General features: G+C 43.8%; 1 protein-coding gene across 11 annotated transcripts in view; it reads right to left on the bottom strand.

Annotated features, from left to right (window-relative positions):
* Nucleotides 1-18,037, bottom strand: part of POMGNT2 (protein O-linked mannose N-acetylglucosaminyltransferase 2 (beta 1,4-)) — a 31,407-nt gene extending 13,370 nt beyond the window's left edge. For 5 of the 11 annotated variants that reach the window (XM_027659478.1, XM_027659479.1, XM_027659486.1 and 2 more), the window contains exons 1-2: nt 17,618-17,639; nt 15,300-15,433 (exon numbers count right to left, since the gene is read on the bottom strand). The gene's annotated coding sequence lies outside the window, so the exon portion shown is untranslated. The other 6 variants (XM_027659484.1, XM_027659489.1, XM_027659490.1 and 3 more) reach the window with 6 other exon arrangements.
* Nucleotides 18,038-20,481: the final 2,444 nt, after the last annotated feature.

Here is a 20,481-nt window from a genome sequence, read left to right as displayed (position 1 = left end):
ACTATTCACTCTAATAACCCCTCCATCCCTGCTAGGAACTACCTAGCAGCACTGCAGGGACATACCAGCCTGCTCCTGCCACTGTATGCAATGTGTGTGCAGAGGAATGGTGTGGGAGAGTCACCTGCTCGTTCCCAAGGCAGGAGACGGCTTCAGTAGCTGTTCTGACTCAAGCCAGGTGTCACTTGAGCTCTTTCAAGTTCCCATTTTGTCATCAGTAATGACAGGTCAGCAGGGTGACAGAGATAAACCAATTCCCTCTCCTACAGCTTTGCCAACTGCAGGCCTGCAAATGTAATTAGTGCCAATGTGTCTATAAAGGAATCTGAGATAATTCATGCTCCTAAGAGCAGCTTGGTAAGTAAATGATGTTCACCTAGACGGACATGAGAAACCAAGGGTAAGACATTGCCTGGGAGATCCCTGGGTATGGCTCATGGCCTCACCCTGGTGCTTCCCACAGCCATTACTTGTTAACTATTTTTGCCTAGGCAGCAGCAGATCATCTGCCCTCTCTCAGATGACACTTCAATATGAAGCCTTCATCACCAAAACCTCATCTGAACAAACACATCTCCCATTTTACAGAGGAAAAGACTGAAATTGTCAAAGGTATCTGGGTAGCATGTATCACACCAGAAGCCACAAAGACAGCAACAGTTTCCTGGTAAAAATCTACCAACAATCAAACCCTCTTGTGTACTCCAAGGCTGTATTCATCTCCATGGGCTCCAGGGCTGAAGATAGGAGCCAGGCCTCCATGACTACAGGTGACAGTGTAAACATGATAAAAGATAGAGAGGAATAAGTTATCAGCTCTGTCACTGTTGCTCTGAAAAAAAGCTGCTGGAGCAGCAACTATAAGCCTGACAAACTCTGCTCCCAACACACCTTCCTCCCATCTTCTATTCCCACCACAGTTGCCATGCAAAGGGCCACGGAGCCTCCTGCATATCTGGCAAAGTCTCCCATGGCCACAACTTAGCCTGAAGTTGGAGGTCCTGCCAGCATGGACTTGTCCTGAGAAGGCTGGAGGAAAAGGAAGAGAACCCCTTCTTCCTCTCTGTTGAGACAAACAGGGTAGTCAAAACCAGCAAGTCTCACAGATGTCCTAGGAAATTAAGATATTAACATCACAGCAAAATATACCTGTTGAAAGGAAAAACACCCTTGAATGTGAACGTCGTAGGGGTGCCAAGGTATGCAAAAGAAGAGACATAACAGAAACACAAAACTTGCATTTTAGGAACTGTCAGGCACTTAGATCTATGGCGTGGATATATAAAAACTGTGTGGAAGTATCCGAAGGATAGGGCTTAAGATGACCAAGAATTTCACTGCCTTCATGGGATTATGCAACTGGTTTGGAAGTGGGCTGCAGTTTTTCCAGAACTGTTGAGAACTTCAGTGATCTTTGTGGGTCCCTTCCAACTCAGAATATTCTATGATTCTGTGATAGGATTGTTCCCTGATGCCGCCTTTGCCCTAACCTTCCACTTTTTGCTATATTCAGAGCCTTCATGCTTTCCTAAAAACCTTGCAGAACCAAAACCTACAAACCAAAGTCCTAGTACTTCACGAGAAGAACTCCACAAGGAAGCAGCAGTAGCGTCTACAAGTTTAATCAAAACAGCAATTTCGATCCAAGCTGGAGTGCGTGCTTCAATTAGCCAGTCTCTGACAAATGCCCGGAGGTAGCTAGAACAGCAGCATGACAGGAATATAGTTCAGAGCCAAGCTAAAGGAGAATCTAAATCAAATCAGGGGAAATAAAAAGGTTTACTGCCATTTTGAGTCTCGTAATTGCAAACAGATTGTTTTACCTCCAACACCCCCTTCAGACACACCTGTACTCCATATCCTCACATTTTAAAGGGATGCAGCCACCATACAACCCAACCCTATTCATATGACAGTAACAATATTAACACAAATATTAACAACTGATAGGAGCACAGTATCACAGGATACCCCTCCCCTAGTGTAACCACTTAGACTGATGCTAAGGGAACTCAAAAAGTCCATGTTCTGGGTAGGGAGCATATCCTGGGGGTGCTAATATTCACATGAAAATTCAGAATAGAGCATAAAGTCTCACAAATCATATAAGATAACTTAGATAGGCGGTAAAAAAAAAAAAAAAAAGGGTATTTCCTGACAGCATAGGCCATAGGACTGAAAAATACTTGCTGGCCAACTTAAATATATAATCAAATTAAATACCCCAGTCTGATTTTCCCCATGGAAAAGAACAGTTCTTATCTTGTCCCCCATCTGATTACAGTACCATCAGAAGGCCCAGCAGAGAAGTAGTAACACATGGCTGTGGGCCAGGCATTCAAATGTTGCTCTGAGGGCTACTGCTGCTACTGACAGGGGGGAGAGAAGAAATCAATATGAATCATCTTTCTCAGCTTCAATGTGAACCACTGCATGCATTAGAGAAAGTGTGATGAATACACTGAATTACTTGTACAAACCCATTCCAACTCCTCCAGGTGCCATATGCAACAATTTACAGTTCAATAGCTGGGAAGAACTTCTTCATGCCCTTGTCAGTTTGAAAATTCATGGAAGGACTATTGAATCTAGGCATATTTATCAAGGGTACGGCAGTGAGAGGAAGAGGTTCAAGCCTGATTTGAGGTTGGCTTTTTTGTTTGTTTGTTGTTGGGTTTTTTTTTTTGTATATTAACATGCTGTTATATTTATTGGAGTCGTAATAAAAAATAAGGTGGTTAATTGATCCCACCAATAAATCAATGCATCATTTCCCTACTACCCTCCTTGTGACCCCACTCGTGTGCAGGTTATAACACCCCCAGAAATAGCAGATATGACATTTAATACATGCAAGAAGGTGAAAGTTTCAGAGAAAATGCAGAAAGTATCTGTTGGAAGAGGAACATCTGCAAAACCACTGACACAGCTGCTATTCAGTGGTGGACCTTTGTTGATGGGAGGTTTCTTACCCAAGCCTGCCACAGCAGCTCATTTCTGTTCCCCTCCTTCCTGCTGACAAGATCTGCTGCCTCTGTTGCATCAAATGCTGAGTCAAGTACTTCACAATGAGAATCTCTTCAAATAACTGAAGTGTAACCTGTCACTGAGAGAAGAGCAACATCAGCCTGATAAACCAACTGCTGTTTAAAACAGCTCCAGTTAGAAACATCTGCCCTCATTCATTTTGTACAGCTTTGGATCCACGTGCTGATATTTGCAAAGCCAAGAATAGAGTAGTCTTTCAGCTACTTTACACCGTATTTCAAGACATCAAGGGCTCTCCAGATAGCTTCCTACATCGGAATGTGCTTTTCTACCTCAAGGCTTCTGCTGGCACTGCTGCTGATGCAGCCTTTCCCTGCAGAAGCCACCTAGCCATCATGAGAGTCCTGCAGCACTACCCAAGCACAGGCAAGGCTGAGCAGGTCTGAACCCTCTCACTTGCAAAGCATTCCCAAGATGAGCCATAGTAAGGGCATACGTGCTGTCATACCCATCATCCTCAAAGAGGAAGGTTCTTGTGACCTTGAAGAAAAGACAAGACTAAAATATATACATATATATTGGCCACAGGCAGTGAGACCCATTCCAGGTCTGGAGGGGTCAGAGATAGAGGACATTTATCATCACAGGCAGAACCTTCCTGCTTTGGCTCATCCAGCTTTACCCTTTCCATGGCAGAATGATGCGCTTATAATCTATCCTGGAGGCTGACAGGAACAATCTGCTGAGGTAGCCAAACCATCTTTCCAGGCAAAGGGATTAAAGCTACAGCCACAGAAAGCTTCTCTTGCAACTAGAAAGACCCAAATCTGCATCTGTATTAATGCAGCAAGTACGGGAAAGGAGAAAGCACCCAAGTCAGGGGCTGAGGACTGACTAGAAAACAACCATCTTGCCAAGGGACACAAAATAACCACCATTTTTTTACCATTGAAGTGATGAAAACCAAACTGAAAACCAAAATATACATAAATAAAAACCCTCTTCTCTAATTTGTTTGAATATATTTAATGCTTAAAAATAAGCATGTACCTAACAGTGTTCCAGTGTGACAAGACATGCACATAAATTAAGCAAGGACTAGAGATCTTTGTGTATAATAGCTTGATTTATGACCTCTGTGCTAAGTATATATATACAGGTATGTAATACATATGACTGTTGCAAAATTCATATAAAAGTAAGACAGAGACTACATTTTTCTTCTAAGTTTATACCCACATTAAAAGACAACTAATCAGTGGCTTTATAAATCCAAAGAAATTGATTTGAATAAGCTTCTCAGCCTTAGTTTTATACTTTGATACAACTATAACATACTCAGAAGCCAAGAAGCTGCAAAGCCATATATAAATGTGCGTGGAGCTGTCCCAGGCAACCTTACAGGAGAAGGGAAGGTGAGAGCAACTCCAATCTTCATTTTCTATTAACTCTACATGAACATGAGTAACAACCTAAGTAGTAAAGAGCAAACAGCCAGAAGCAAGGAGCAGAGGTAAGAACAAATCATTAAAAAGTGATAAGCACCAAGGGCCCTAACTTATCTAAGGGTAGTAAAAATGGAGACACAGAGAAAACCACATAATTTCTTCTCAAAATGAATCTGGTCATATAGTTTTAGTGCTGAGTAAGTGACTGCCTCGATGCAACACCACAGTGTCTATTAGAAAGCAGAGTATTTCATATATGCTCAGAGGTCTGATAACCTATTTTCCCAGGTGTGTCTCTCCCCTCCTTCTAAAAGAGGAAATTACACAGCATACTAATCTTTGTGCACCTTTTTATTTTTCACCCCTCCTCCTCTTCCCTCCCTTCACTCCTTCCATCCGTTGTGAAAGGTAAGCAGGAAAATATTGAAATAGAAATTGAAATAAATGACAACAGCAGTAACAGCCTGAGTCTGGTTTGGCTCACAAAGGTGAGTTTACGATATTGTTGAGTCAGTGCAAAAAAGAGGTCATGAAAGTGCTGTCACACACCTTTCTGGAGAGGGCTTTTTGTCCTCATAGGTACAGATGAAAGGCTCATCTGCTGGGGAAACTGATCTTCCAGTGCAAAGGGATTCCAATTCACAAACCACCGACATCGCACTCAGTTTACATTACAGGTGGCCAGCCAGGAGAGGGGAAAACAACAGCAAAGGAAGACACAAAGCAATTCACAGCTCACTCATTTCCAGCTCATCAAAGCCTAACCAGTGAATGTCCCATGCAATGGACTGTGATCATTCTGTAACTACATCTGACTGTCTGCTTGCCACGAGCAAATGCAAAACCCCATCACATGCAGGGAATCATCGACAATTACAAAGCACTTCCCTTCTGAAGCCCCTACACCCAAACTAAAGAGGGTTTTTCCCCTGGGACAAAAGAAGGGACAGAGGCAGATGGTTTCAAATACCTTCAAGGCATTTCCAAAGACTGTGCTTAAATATTTCATTGGTCACCAGTGATTCAAAATTCACATACAGTTTAAAACTGCAAATGAGTCTGAGTTTAAAGAAATCAGGGTCTAAACTCTCAGTTGGGTACCACTCCTAGAACAAAACACATTCACACTAGTACACCACTGCAGGGAGGTGTTATTCACAGAACAGTGTGCAAAACTGGGCCCTAAAACATAATGGGTGAAATTTTAGCACCAAAAGAAATTAAAATCTCTCAGCATGGCTTTGAGAAGAATGTAGCAGAAACATCCCAAACAGGCTGGTTTAGAAGACAGGAAGCTGAGAAGGGAGAGCAAAGCTTATTTTTCAGTTGTTAGCTGCAAGACTTTGTAAGAGGAATCTTTAAAAACTATACGGTCTACTATCCGAGAGCATAACTAGATAAATAAGGAAGATCTGCGTGCAAGCCCACTTCGTACAAGGGGCACATAGAGCACAACCAGGAAACTCATTAGAATTCCTTGCAGTCATTAAAGCATGGTCCTAACATCTACAAAGCTCCAAAGTGAAGGAGATGGTTCTCTGAAACAGAAGTCACCTATGTCAAATTTACACAACAAGGACTTGCAGTCAAGGACTCAAACCCAGTAATTCAGCTCCTCTTTCCTTCTTGAGCAACAAAGAAGCCAGCAGATCAGACCTGAGAGACATCTTTCCCTGCTAATTACATGATAACAGTTTATAACAGAGATTGTATCGCACCCACCATCTCTAGAGAGCAAAAATACACGCATAATCAAATTGTTAAGGTAAAAGAGTAAAAAGATGGAAAGGCAATTAACACCATTACAAAGAAATCTTTGCAACAGAAAAATGAACCATTTTTACTGAAAATTACATTTTCTCAGTTGAACTTAGGCAAGTAAGCTGGATAGTGCAAACTCCACTTTTTCAAAAATACAAAAACCCCCCTTCTGTTATCAGATAAACTCTTACGCCTCTCACCTTTAATCCCAGGCTCCATATACGCCTTCTCCACACAAGAACCAAGAAATCCTTGCTTAACATCAAAATGCCCCTTGGCCCCTTTTTACTCACATGTGGCCTTCAGAACATCTAGCAGCTGAAGAAGGGGCTTCTGGATGCAACTGGGCAGAGAAGTCCTGCTGTCAGTGATTACCTAGATCTCTGTTTCAGTTTTATAAGGCAGAGTCAAAGACCAGAGGGGAGGAGGACACTTGCATGTGTGTTTTGAAAGGAAAAGCTGAAATATTTTACAATGGAAAAGGGAAACATCAGTTGGTTCAGATGTAAGAATTGTGCAGCACAGCCTCTCACAGGTATGACAAAGAAAGCTTTGGTGCCAAAGATTATCAAATGGCAACAAAAGCTGCACTGTAGGATGGGAAAAGTTAGTGAAACTTATCAGCTGTCACTGGAAAAAGCTTTAAGAAATGAAGGGGCAAATTACTGAGCCATTTGCTTACTTAGCATTTGTAAGGAAAACTTCCAAGTTAAGTCCAAATAGCCAACTATACTTAAACTCAGGTGTATCTCTTCTCAAACCTAAACAAAAACAACCCAAAAGAATAAAGCGAACACAGGACTAAAATAAAGGAAGAGAAGAAACAAGTAGGAAGGGAATAGAGAACAGAAAGATGATGCACTTGGACAAAAGATATACAGCAGAAGAATGTGTAACCTTCAAAGACTGCTGTAGAGAACAAAAAAGACCAGACAGGGAAATTAAAAACAGAGCCTTTTACTAAAGGACAACTGGGAAAAGACCCAGATAGAGAAAAGATCACAGAATCATAGAATGTGCTGAGTTGGAAGAGACTCATCAGTATCATTGAGTCCCACTCCTGGCCCTGCACAGGACACCCCAAGAATCACACCATGTGCCCAACAGTGTTGACCAAATGCTTCTTGAACTCAGGAGGCTTGGTGCTGTGACCACTTCCCTGGGGAGCCTGTTCCGGTGCCCAACCACCCTCTGTGTGAAAAACCTTTTCCTAATATCCAACCCAAACCTCCCTCAACTCAGCTTCACGCCATTTCCTGTCACTGGTCACAAGAGTGAAGAGATCAGTACCCACCCCTCCGCTTCCCCTCGTGAGGATGTTGAAGACCGCAGTGAGGTTTCCCCTCAGTCTCCTCCAGGCTGAACAAACCAAGTGACCTCAGCTGCCCCCATACGGCTTCGCCTCCAGACCCTGCACCATCCTCGTGGCCCTCCTTTGGACACTCTCTAAGAGCTAAATGTCTTTTTTATATTGCGGTGCCCAAAACTACACACAATATGCAAGCTGAGGCCGCACCAGTGCAGAGCAGAGTAGGACAGTCACCTCTCTGGACTGGCTGGTGATGCTTTGCCTGATGTCCCCCAGGACATGGCTGGCCCTCCTGGCTGCCAGGGCACTGATGACTCATGTTCAACTTGCCATTGACCAGGACCCCTGGGTACCTTTCCATAGCGTTGCTCTCCAGCCTTTCCTTCCCTAGTCTCTACATGCAACCAGAGTTGCTCCATCCCAGGAGCAGAATCCAGCACTTGCCTTGTTACACGTCATAGGGTTGGTGAGAGATTGCCCATCTCTCTAATTTGTTTAGGTCTCTCTGCAGGGCCTCTCTGCCCTCGAGGGAATTGACAACTCCTCCCAATTTAGTGTCATCAGCAAACCTACCTAGTATTCCTTTGAGTGCTGTGTCCAAGTTGTTAATGAAGATGCTGAAGATCCAGACCCCTCTGCCTGCTGCACACGGCCATCAGCAGCCAGAAAAAAAACCAGCTACCCTCCTTTAGCCACTTTTCCAAGAGATTTCTTTCTCAGGCTGGTGGAGAACAAGCCAGTGTACAGAGTTTCAGTCCAAAGGCTTTTTACATTGGGCAGGAGGGAAAGAAGTTGAATTGTACACGACTGAAAATTTCTACATATTTCCCTGTTCACAAGGGAGGAAAAGCTATGCACTCCCATGTAACATCCTCAGTCTCTTCTAACACTTCCACCCTTCTAGGCCAAGGTGCTGTGCTACAGACAAGGTGTTATTGGCTACTACAGACAAGCTGTTCTTCTGCTCATGGTTAGCAGACATGGGCAGAGTGTGAAAAGCAAGGAGGAGAAGTGGATGGATGCATCTGTGAGGCAGCAAACACCAAACCATTAGGGTTTCCATCTACATCAGTTCATACCATAGAGTCAAGGACAGTAGCACAGAAGAGCAACTACTCTCAGACTACTCTTCCAGGGGATAGGAAAAGGCTCATTTCTTTATCCTAGTTCAAGCCACTAAAACAAATCAAACTCCTTTCACAGAAAGAGCTTTGCTTACGCCACTCAGTGTGGTGCCAGGTATGCACCAATGGAAGCAATGCTTGTGCTTAGATTTAAGGATGTACCTAACTCCTAGCTGGATCAGCACTTTCAACCACACATCCTTGTAGGCCAAGGATTTGCATTCTTACACATCTTTAAACTTTCCAGGACATGTCATTTATCATTCTGACTGTGATAAAGGATGGCAATACCCTGCTCATTTATCTTGCTCTTAGTACTCTGCAGAAAACAAAAATATAGACTTTTTAACAACGAGGTAGAGGACACCACCACCCCTCTCCCTCTCTGATAATTTAACTATAACATATCGCCACCAGGCTTAAATCAGAAGAAGAGAGAAAAGAATGCAAAGGAAGAGAGGAAAAAAGTGGGGGAATTGACACTTACTGCAGTAGAAATAAACAAAATATCTATTTACAGATCACATATGAAAAGAACATCTCTATTAAATGTGATTTCAGAAGAACTGACAAGGATAAATCTACGTGAAGTTTCAGGTAATTCAGCCAAAACATGGAAAATACACATTACTCTGAGTTTATGAAGGGCTTAGTTTTATTGGTACTATTTATACACACTTTCTTGGTTCATTTTAGACATACTGAAAGATTTTAAACCAACAGACTTGAGTGCTCACTGATTTTAAAAGACGACAGCTCCCTATTTTTTAACATGTTTCTACATTATATATGGGCTGTGTACTCCTCCAGACAAAGAAACCCTGATAAATTACGTTCTGCCTCTAGCCAGGCACTTCAAGTAATCTCCACCCTCCCACCTCCTCATCACATGAAATAAAGATGAAGACCAAACAACGTCAGTCATATTGCAGATCTGCTCAACCTCCACCTCTACCTGAAACAACACAATACATGTATTGAGATCTTCATCAGTCTCTACCCACTAGAAGCTGAAATTTTTGCTGCAATGGGCTGAGGCAGCTCCCGAGAGGGTGCTGGCTAATATACGCCCTACCCAGCCAGCATTAAGCGAGACTGTATCCAGCTCCTCTCACCAGTTTCTCCTGATGGGATTGCTCTCCTCCCTGACTGACTTTCTCTTTCATGCCTGGCTAAGTGATTTGGGCTGCACCTGCGGTCTGCGATACATTTAACCAACAGCACAGTGTGCTCCATGACCTGGCTGCTCCCCAGCCACGTGCCTGCAGGAATGCTGCCTGGAGCACTAAGCCCACTGCATGTGCTTGAGTGCACACGTCCCATTTCTGACCTGCTTCATTACCCTTTTCTCAGCAATCTTGCCCAGAGTTAATTTAATGTGTTTAAAGGACTGAAGACCAGCCTCGCCACCATGCAGTGCTATCAAATATGTTACAGGCTGAGAATTTGGCCATATTCCATCCATGGGGTTTCCTCCGAAGTCCCCTTCTTCTGAAAAGAAGGGGAGCTGAGCTGATGCTTGATCAGTATGAGAACAGTGCTCCATCCAACACAGCCCACCACAACCAGAGAGCTCTTTGCACACCCATTCTTCCCCTACAACGGCACAGGAGTTGGATCATTTCCAAATCTCCTGATCTGATACTCACAAAGTATGGAATAAGACTGGAGTACAAAACACTGTCCCTATATTCAGGGTCTACCGGCCTTGTCAGCTTAACACAAGGTTTGTCTACAGCTACAGACGGGCATTCACATTCCCCAGGCCAGGAAGTAGCATTGAGGAGACACAAGAATAACTAGAGGCAAGTAAATACTTTCCAGCTTCTTCCTTAGCAAACTGCAACAAGAGTCCCCCTGAGCCTGAGGACTGTCATGTTCAGCTTCAAACCCCCATGGAAGAAAGTCTTTTCCTTCCCAAGGGTGACTTCCAACTTCATCAACAGTTAGCAGGATGTAACGATCCAGAGGCCCAGTATAACTACCACAACTTTGAGAGAGAAGAGGGGAACAGTCTGTGTCAGAACCACATCTGGACATGCCTTTGCACTGCAATCCCATCTCTGTCTACAAACAGGCTTCCTCCCTTCAGAAGTCTCTGTACTATGCTTTCTACCAGTACTATATAAACTAAAAACCTTGAAAGTTCAAACACAAATCACTTCTTTTCTGATCTGGCCAATTAAAAAATGAAGAATGATAAGTTGTGAAATTTATCTTGTCACCAGCCTAATTGCTACTAGGAGTTTCAAATTATGGCAGAAAAAATGAGGAAAAAACTGAAGTGCTTATAGCTTGTTCAGATTCTGGTTTACAAAGTACAGCATTATCTTTTTCATTGTGTGAGGAAATGCAATTGCACTGTGGACCTCTACATCAAACCCCTCCCACTTTAATTAATTATTTGAGTATTAAATCAGCAAGAAAAGAATTACTCTAGCTATTTCAGAGTTGATTATTGCTTTTATACATGTGATCTGTCTGCAAAGGTTAATACCAATTTGTCAAAAATGTTAGTTCTTTTTACTACAGAATTATTATGCTATAAGGATTAGGATATTGAGATACTATGATTATTAGGATACCTGGTGGTATCCTAATAAATACAGAAATGTTTTGAGATCTCCTTTCTGAAGAGGGACTGGGTAAGGATTGAGGAGTAAAGGAGGAAGAAAAGGCTCCACTGTAAGTAGGTGTGAGCTTGTCTACAGCTGGAGAGGTAAGGATAGAAAAAGATTGAGTGAGGAACGTAGCGTCAAAGAGAAAAAAAAATCAACAACAAAACTACGAGTGGACTACAAACATTGCAAGTAGAAGTACAGTACTCCAGCTGCACTTAGATGCGTTTGGTTTAAAGTTACTCATTCACCTTTCTTCACTCATTCACTTCTTCACTAAAAAAGTCACCTGTAAGTACCAGAAATAAAAATCTCAACAATCAAAAGCAATCCGAGTTACATTTTTAAAGCTAATTCTGCTCCTCTCTTCTTCCCCCCAAGCTTCCAACTTCCCATCTCAGGGCTGTCAGTAGCTGTCAGCAGATCATATGAGAAATTCATCTGAACATACAACATAACTTGACAGGCAATACATCAGAAAACCTAGATGTGACAACAGCAAATTCCACCAGATGGTCCTGGATCATATCTATCTATTGAAAAAAAAATTTTGACAGAAAAAAAAATCCCAACCACAGAAAAGTAGAACTGAAGAAAAAAAAATAAATCTGGTATATATTCACTGTTTCACCCTTTGTCTTATCCATGCTAGAAAAGCAGACACACAGTACCTCCAGCTTGTCCTCAACAGCTTGTCCTGTCATAAATATCTATATGCATATTTAATCCTCCTACCCTAAGAAAAGGCTTCTAAATAAAGATGCCTCTCCATTAAAGGCAGTATGTGCTACTAATAATGCTGCTTTCCAAGTGAGAAAACTCTGTCAATGACTCTGGAGCCTGGTCTGCTTCAGCACCAACGTGGTCTCCAGTACACCATAACCCTGGGAGTAGCTGTGAACTTGAAGCACTTTCAGGACTCACTGTTTGCTGCCCTTCCCATCTCCCTGATGCTCCTGTAGTCAGCACAGATTCTCTTTGAGTTCAGGCTGCCTTCAGACCTCATCAGCCTCTGCAGTGACCCTCTTGGGAGAGACCTTGGATTGCCTTGTCCACTGTCAGTCATGCAACCTGAGGAAGGCAGATGAGACCAGCAGGTCAAACTGTCAGGCTGTCACTGTTTAAAAGTGAGACCTTCGGGGACATCATTCCTTGCTCCTGTTCTGCCCCTGCCTTCAATAGCTGTGTGCAGATACATGTTTTGCTCTGTGAGAAGTAGTTGTGTGTAAGTGCAAAAAACTGCTGTGCATCCTTGTCCTCCCAGTTACACACGCTCTGAAGCATGTAGTCAAATATATTTTTTAATTGGTAAAGCGAAGAGTGCACACGAGGAATGAAGACAGTGAAGGATGTGGTGTTATTTTATCAAACATTTAACAGGACAGGGTAGTTCTCCAAAGTTCTTTGGAAATCTGACAGCTTCTTTGAATACAAAGCTGTGGCTGTGATAGAAAGCAGATCCACTTGCTGCCAGTGCACAAGCTGCACTCCACAGCATAGGACTCAGCAAATCTCTCTTCAGGCCACTGTGGCAAAATCAGTTTCCACCAAGAAACCAGACTGATCCTTTAACAAAGGAGTATTTCTGTTTATCATATATACCTGTTTTCCTTCCCCTAAGGAAAGCTCCTTCCATTATAAACTCTCCTTTGTTGTTAAAGAAAGTACACCCATCTCCTGAGTGAGAAACACCTTTGAGGGGGGATTACCCCAGTGCACTGCTGGGGAACTGGGCTGCAGTTGAGTTTCAGAAACTGCGAGTGGACTGGCTCCAGAGATTGCTAATGAAAAGGGCTACTCCCTGACTTCTGAAGAAGCAGTTTATTATCTCCATCCAATCCATTTTGCAATTATCACCTTTAGCACAGAGACAGAAAGCTACTTTTACATCACAGACCTGAGAACAAAAGACTTACAAAAAAGTCAATTCTCCCCTCCTCCTCGAACTTCAACAAGGAATATTAGATTTTTTTTTTTACTCTGCCTTTGTCATTTTAACATAAAAGGAAAAGTCAGTGACATTTCCAAGTTTTGTTGTTGTGCACCAGTGGGGTTTCAAATACTGCAGAGGAACATAATTACATTTACAGACAACTTTTGACTGGAACTTAAATGTTGAGACAGCAATAACAGCATCTTAAAGATAAGAAAAACAGGTATTTAGCTCAAAATGTATGTTCTGGTTAAACTGAAAATGGACACCACCTTTATAGCAGAGTGGCTTTTTGCATCTTAAAGTTTTTCTATAAATACTAGACTATGATTTTCCAAACCATCAACTCCCTACAGAGAGAAAAATACGGATCTTACTATTTAACCATTCTCAGTAGAAATACTGTAAAACAGGAGGCCTAAGAATAATATGTATTTAATAAAATTGATGAAACCTCCTCTCATTCTGATATTTAATTATATCTCATTAGAAAAGCAAAAATAGTGCAAATCAAAGTCCATGAATCAGCTGTTTATTTATTTATAGGCATTTATATAGCACTCATCACCATAGCAACCAGGAACCTTTTTTCCTTCTTGTTCAAAGGAAAAGTTGTAATTTTGAAATGTGATCCTTTGATGTCACAGTGCAAATAGGTACCCAGGTCCTGTGCTGCAAACACTTAAGCAGGTGCTTAAAATACATGAACAAACCTAAGACAATCACAGACAAAAGGAGACAGAAACAGATAAAGGAAAACTGAAAGGAACAATGAAGCAAGCAAGAACAAGGGAAAGAGCGAAGAAGTAACAGCATGTGAAAATTCACAGTGCACTGTGTCCAACAAGCCATGATCTCCCTGGTACTTTTTAGCTGTGGTAACAAGTGACCGGTTCATAAAGCACAGTTCAATTAATGAAGACTAATCAACAAGTTCAAATTTACGCTGAGGACACCGGTGAATATTCTTGAGCAAGAATTTCCAAAAGGACAGTAGCTTAAAAATGAGGCTGCAGAGAGGGTTGTCTCTCTTTTGAGAGCAGAGAAGTCACAAGCCTCACTTTGACTGCTACTCTCTTCTGATCCCCCAGCAATTAGCCATTATCAAATTCCCACAGAATTTACAGACCTTTTTAAAAATGCCGTCTGCTCACAAAACATCAAAGAAATGAGTAAATTAGAACATTGCTCCTGTACACACCATTATAGAATGAATTACTAGGTATGTCCTGCAATTGCAGTTTCCCCATGATACTGCTGGGAACTACTTTTCAGATCCTCAAAAGAGATTGAAACTGGTTTTATACTATTTCGTCTGGTTGCTTCCCACCACCATATAGATTGTACCCATACAGGCACTATGTAGTACTCCAGATTCTTTTTAAAGCTAATGAACTTCTAATTGGGACAGAAAAAAAAAAAAAAAAGAGATCTTTGGCCTGTTGTCACTTTGTTACATAAGAGATGTTATCATGAATATTTCCTCGAGACACGGGTATGTGAAGTTATATCTCAACTCTGCACTTAGTTTGATGCTACCGTATTAATAAACCAATACTGTCCAAAGCAGTTAAATAAGGAATGTTCAGTTGTTCCTAAACCAAACATAAATCTTTACACAAGACTGGTGGTTATTTTGTAGTCTTTTTTTAAGCTGTATTCTAAATAGGGCAGAAGCTGCATGTATGACAGCAGGAGAAGTGACAAGTTCCTTATCTGGAAAAGCACCAGCAGGCACTGTTATCAGAGCAAACCAGCTCTTTTAAAGTGGATTGATGAAGCTATTTTTAAGAACACCTAATAACATCACAGAGGAGACTCTGATCTCTGCAAAGGTGAGCCGCACAGCTCGATACTCCTGGGAGGCAGCTAATGAAACTGAAGCTTGTCATACACAGGCTGCGTCCAGTAATTGGCTTTGAAAACTTGCAGTTGAGGCTCCACCCTGCTGAGCTCAATGCCCCGCTCTCAGCTTGCTCCAAACGCCAGCAGAGCTGGGCGCTGTGCGGCAGGACCAAGCCTGAGTGGCTGTGCCTCCCCTGCCTGTGCCACCGGGCCCAATCTGCGTACTTGGAAGGCGAAAAGGAAACCTACTTTCTTTCAGCACACTGCATCTACTGGTTTGCTTCTAGGACAGGGAGAGACAGTTGAGGGGGGAAGGTGGCAAAATGGTTTTAGAGCAGGTGGTGTGCTGATGGAGGAGGAGGAGGGAACACGTGCTACCACAGGAGGTGAAGGAAAGGGGTAAAGACCTAAAAAGAGCAGGAGGGTCCCGTGTCATGCATTCATAACAGCACAGCAGAGCCACCAAGTGCTAACTGTCAGTGCTCTGTGCCCACTGTGATAAGTCACTGGCACTGGCTCTCCCAGGAAAGTAGCCAGCAAAACAGGGGAAGCATCACCCGTTTTTGCCAAAACTCCCCTGACCCTTTCTAGCTCACTCTTCTCCAGGCTTTGTGGACCCACAGACCCATTCTTCCCCTCGATGTGAACCACAAAACTGAATTTGCATCCATCTTGAAACACAGCCAAAGAAATTACCATTCCACAGTGTGAGAAGACTACGAAATTTCTTGAAGAAATTTTGTGTGCACAGCTGAGGACCTCTGATCTGGTACTCTGATCTGGTTTAATGCTCTCTTTTGCACCACCTTCTTTTTTCATTTCCTGCCTCCCACCACTTCCTAGAAAAATCTGCTCCTTCACAGCCTAGATACGTCCCACTTGGAAAAGCCATTTTAAACAGAAAACAGGTTCTTCTGCTGAGAAAAGTCATCTATGGCTCTGACTATTTGAATAAAATGATAGTTTTACTCGTGGAGGATCTCTAGGCTTCTGTGTCTTAAAACACCTCCTAAAAACCTTGCTGTGTTAGAGCACAGGCCAGATATGTTAAAAACTCTGAGGAGCAGTAACTGAATGTGGGCTGCTGTTACAGGGAACCATTTAAACCCACAGCATTTATGGAAGAATTTAAAGCAACAAATTTTAAGAGAAAGGGAGTGAGAGTAAGGGGGATGAGAATATTCAACTGATTGAAGCAAATCTCAGTAAGTTCACAGTGGGATGTGATTCAGGAGATTGGAAATTTAACTGGAAAAGAATTTCCACACAGTCCATCCATTTTGCAGATTGCTTAATACAGAAAGTGCTCCAGGCAATTAGTCCCAAAACATCAGCCAGGTACCTAGAGTGCATGTTCATGGCACACTTCATGAATGTTGGAAGCCGAACTCCAGCTCTGATGACAGCTAATTAAAACACAGAAGTCCAAGTAAAGCTGCGACCTTGCAATCATAAACTGCTCAAAATGCACCCCAGCACAAAAGCAGTCTGCAAGGCAGGTTTCCTATATCTAGTACACGCATTTGGTATCTACCACGGCTTTGAAAATGACACTGCAAAATACACATCTTGTCTTACAGCTGATGTGTTTAACATACATCAGATTTGTGTCGGGGAGAACGTCCTGGCAGAGAATAAAAGCTCTTCTGGTTCTCAGCTAAGTCAAGGCTTGAGCTAACAACCCAATCGATCAGTTCGAGTGTTTTGAGATCCCTCTCAAAAGGAGCCGTTTCTATTTTATTATCATTCAGCCAGTCACCGTTTAAAAGTCAGCATATGTCAATAGTTAACCAACTATGGTGCTGGTGTGAAAACACCGATATGTTCCCTTGGCTTTAACAGTTGCTCAGATACAGTCATTATTCTCAACACCAGAGGAGAGTGTGCCTCTTCAATTTATTTTTTTTTTTCCCAAAACAGCAGCCTTTATCTTAATAGCCCATTTAAACACCCGTTTAATTGTGAGGGGCTGGAAGGAAGGAAGGGGACACCAGCAGCCACTGGTGAGCCCGACCTCAGAACGTGCATGTGCAACGCATCCAGAGGTGCCACAAGCAAGAGAAACTTTTCCACTATGCTTAGTCAGCACACAACAATTAAACGGGGCAGGATGCGGAATACCGATCCACGGGGGCCAAACTCACAAATTCACTGCTAAGCTTTCAAAGCGGAAGACAGGTGCCTGGGACGGGGAGGGGTTCCCAATGCACCCAGCCATCAATGAAAATTGTCAGGAGAACATAATTACATCTTTACCTGCCCCGGCAGGCTTTCAACCTGCAGCGTCTTTGACCTCTGGGGAGGTTATCAGAGTTTTAATTGAACAGCTGCCTGCGAGAGCAGGCACTGCAAGAGCAGGCACTGCTCGCCCTCACCGCCCGCCGCCGGGCCGGAACGGTGCCCATGGCCGCGGGGCCAGCCCCGCTCTGGGGGTGTCCCTGGGTTATCCGCCTCCCGCCGTGGGGTCGCCACCGATCACGAGGGGCACGGCCCCGCTTCCCGAGCCTCCCCGCCACCTCACCGGCAGGGAGAGGAGGCGCAGCCCCGCTCCCTGCCGGTGCCCGGGCCGCCCCCACGCCGCGCCGCCTCACCTGCCGCCCGCGGCAGCGACCGCCCCTCGACCCGGCCCGGCCCCGCCGCCCCGGCCGCCTCCTCACCCGCGGTGTCCCCGCCCAAGGCGGGCGGTGACGGGGCGGGCGGCCCCTCGGAGGCTGCTGCGGCGCATGCCCGGGCCGGGCGAACGGCATTGTGGAGGGGGCAGGTCCCGCGGCCCGGGGTTCGCTCACGACGGGCGCTCTGCTGGGGTATTCGGTGCTAACCCTCCACCCGTCCTGCCCAGGGTTATTCAGTCACACCCTCCACCCGATCCTGCCCAGGGTTATTCAGTCACACCCTCCACCCGATCCTGCCCAGGGTTATTCAGTGCACACCCTCCACCCGGTCCTGCCCAGGGTTATTCAGTGCACACCCTCCACCCGGTCCCAGCCACCCCCGCTCCCACCGCAGTCCGGCGGGTTCCCCTCACGGCTTTGTCCCCAGTTTCCTGGAGCTTTCTGCTTCTCATTGCCCACTCGCAGCTCCTCATCTGTCACCCAGATCTCCACCAGCCTCCACTTCGTAGAATCATGGAATCATGAGGGTTTGAAGAGACCCTCAAGATCATCCAGTCCAACCGCCAGCCCACTGCTACCACTGTAACCCCATAACCACTAAACCATATCATCCAGTGCCAGAATCAGGCGCCTTTTGAGCACTTCCAGGGATGGTGACTCTGCCATCTCCCTGGGCCATCTATTCCAATGCCTGACTACCCTAACAGTGATTTTTTTTTTTTTCTTCAGGAAAGCTTTTCATACTGTCTCTCATAGTATCCTTCTAGACAATGTTCAGCATGCAGCTGGAGAACCATGTTACGTGATGGGTGAGCAACTGGCTCACAGCTTGGGTGCAAAGACTTAGAGTGAACGGGCCTGTCATCCAGTCACTAATGGGGTTCCACAGGGCTGCATTTCTCTTCAGCATCTTCATTAATGACTTGGATGCAGCACTCAAAGGAATACTAAGTTTGCTGATGACACTAAATTGGGAGGAGCTGTTGACTCCCTCGACGACAGAGAGGCCCTGCAGAGAGACATTGATGAATTAGGGAGATGGTTCTCTCCCACTCATAATATACATGCTAAAGCAGAAGGCAGCCATCCATATGATAAGTACATGGCTCCAAATCCACCAGGAAAACCTGGCAGATCGAAGGCACCTGCATCCTTACTGGAGGAAGGTTCCTTCCCACTGGGGAAACTGTGACAGCAGCAGCAGGTCACATTCACGTGTTGGGGTTTGATAAGGTCAGGCTTCACCAGAGCAAACCAGAGACCATTAGAGCTTGAATAAACCACCGAGAGCATGATGAGCCTGGTACAAGAGGTTGAATCGCCTAAGCAGGTGGACACCTGTGCATACAGCACCTTTGCTTGACCCAGCCTCTCCCAAAGTCAATGAGTCTTTTGTCATTCACCTCACTGAGGCTTTGTGTTTCTCATGGGAACCTTCTATTCCGATGCCCACACAGTGCTCCCAGTCAATGGGAAGGACCGAAAGCGGTTTGGCAGCATCTTTCGCATTAGCTGGTGTTTGTATGCATAACTAAATGCTCCTAGAGAGACAGGATTGCTAAACATGCGTGCAGGAATTTAATATAAAAGTTAAACTGTTGAAAAGTTTGCTCCTGAAAAGCTGATCGTCATTTGGGAGAATTCAGATTTAATAGCTTACTACTCCCTCCTCCAGCCTCTTTTTTCTGTCTTGCAGATTTTGTAGCTAATGATCTGAAGAATTTACTTGTGTTACAAGAGGTACACGAGAACTGAGGCTTTTCAGAAATGCACACTGCTGCTCAAAATTAACTTTGTTACAGTGTCTATGAATTTTAGCGTTGAGCTCCCATGGACCATCAAGGCAAATGTTAGGCTTCTGAGATTTGTTTTCTAGAGTTTGTTCAAGAACTATTACGCTAATGAAATCCATTGCAAGAGATCTCATCTACTCTGTTTCTCATTACATTTGTGAGTTATACTCCAGTCCTAGAGAGACTACAGAATGCTGGACCCGCATCCTCATAGCTAGAGCAACAGTACAAAATAATCATTATCATCACCATTTTCGTTAACATTTCTTGGAATAAAAAGTCACTATTTCAACAATGTTTAGAGATCTCTATTAATCTTCCCAAAGCATTTGTGAGTAGAAATCTTGACTAAGAATATGCTTGCATATTCACATAAATGTCATCTGCAGTGCTACTTTTCCTCCTTGTTATGAAATATTTAATGAACCAGTCAAAAGCCAGACATTACAGTAATTTGAATTAAGTGGCCAGTCACGTATCACAGACGATGAATGGCCAAAGACACAGACATAATCGTTCAAGAAAAAAAAGAACACCCATAAGCTGAAATGTGTTTCTATGAAATATTCATAGGATTGCGGAGATTTATTGTCATGTCTGCTTCAGAATAATCTGCAACGGGAAAAGAGCATAATCTGATAAACTTTTCATGCAAAACAGTTCATTTGTTATTCCTGGAGTAAAAAGTTTGTAGACCCACATCTGTTTAAGTCTATCGCCTGTAAAGGGTAGGGATGTGTTTTCCTTAATGCAAGGTTTTACAGGGGATACCTAGTGGAAGCAGTGGGAATGTGCTGATGACAGACACACTCCCTTCAGGTGCCCAGATGTAGGTGCCTAGTGCGATTTTAGATAGTTTAGGTTGCCCAAGACATCTGCACGAGGCTAGTAGATACAACATGGGACCTATAAGACACTGCCTGGCCCAGACTTGAGCTTCAACATGGTACCACACAGTTATATTGCCCAAATCACTTCTGATGTGACTGTTGAGGGAATAAGTCAGCTTTTAGAGAAATAGGCAGAGGATGGGCTCACAGTTAGGAGCTA

The sequence above is a fragment of the Corapipo altera genome, unplaced genomic scaffold (genome assembly GCF_003945725.1).
Source record: "Corapipo altera isolate COAL_440 unplaced genomic scaffold, ASM394572v1 44b, whole genome shotgun sequence".
NCBI lineage: Eukaryota > Metazoa > Chordata > Aves > Passeriformes > Pipridae > Corapipo > Corapipo altera.
The sequence above is the reverse complement of the archived record's forward strand: the minus strand, read 5'-3'. Positions and strand labels throughout refer to the sequence as shown.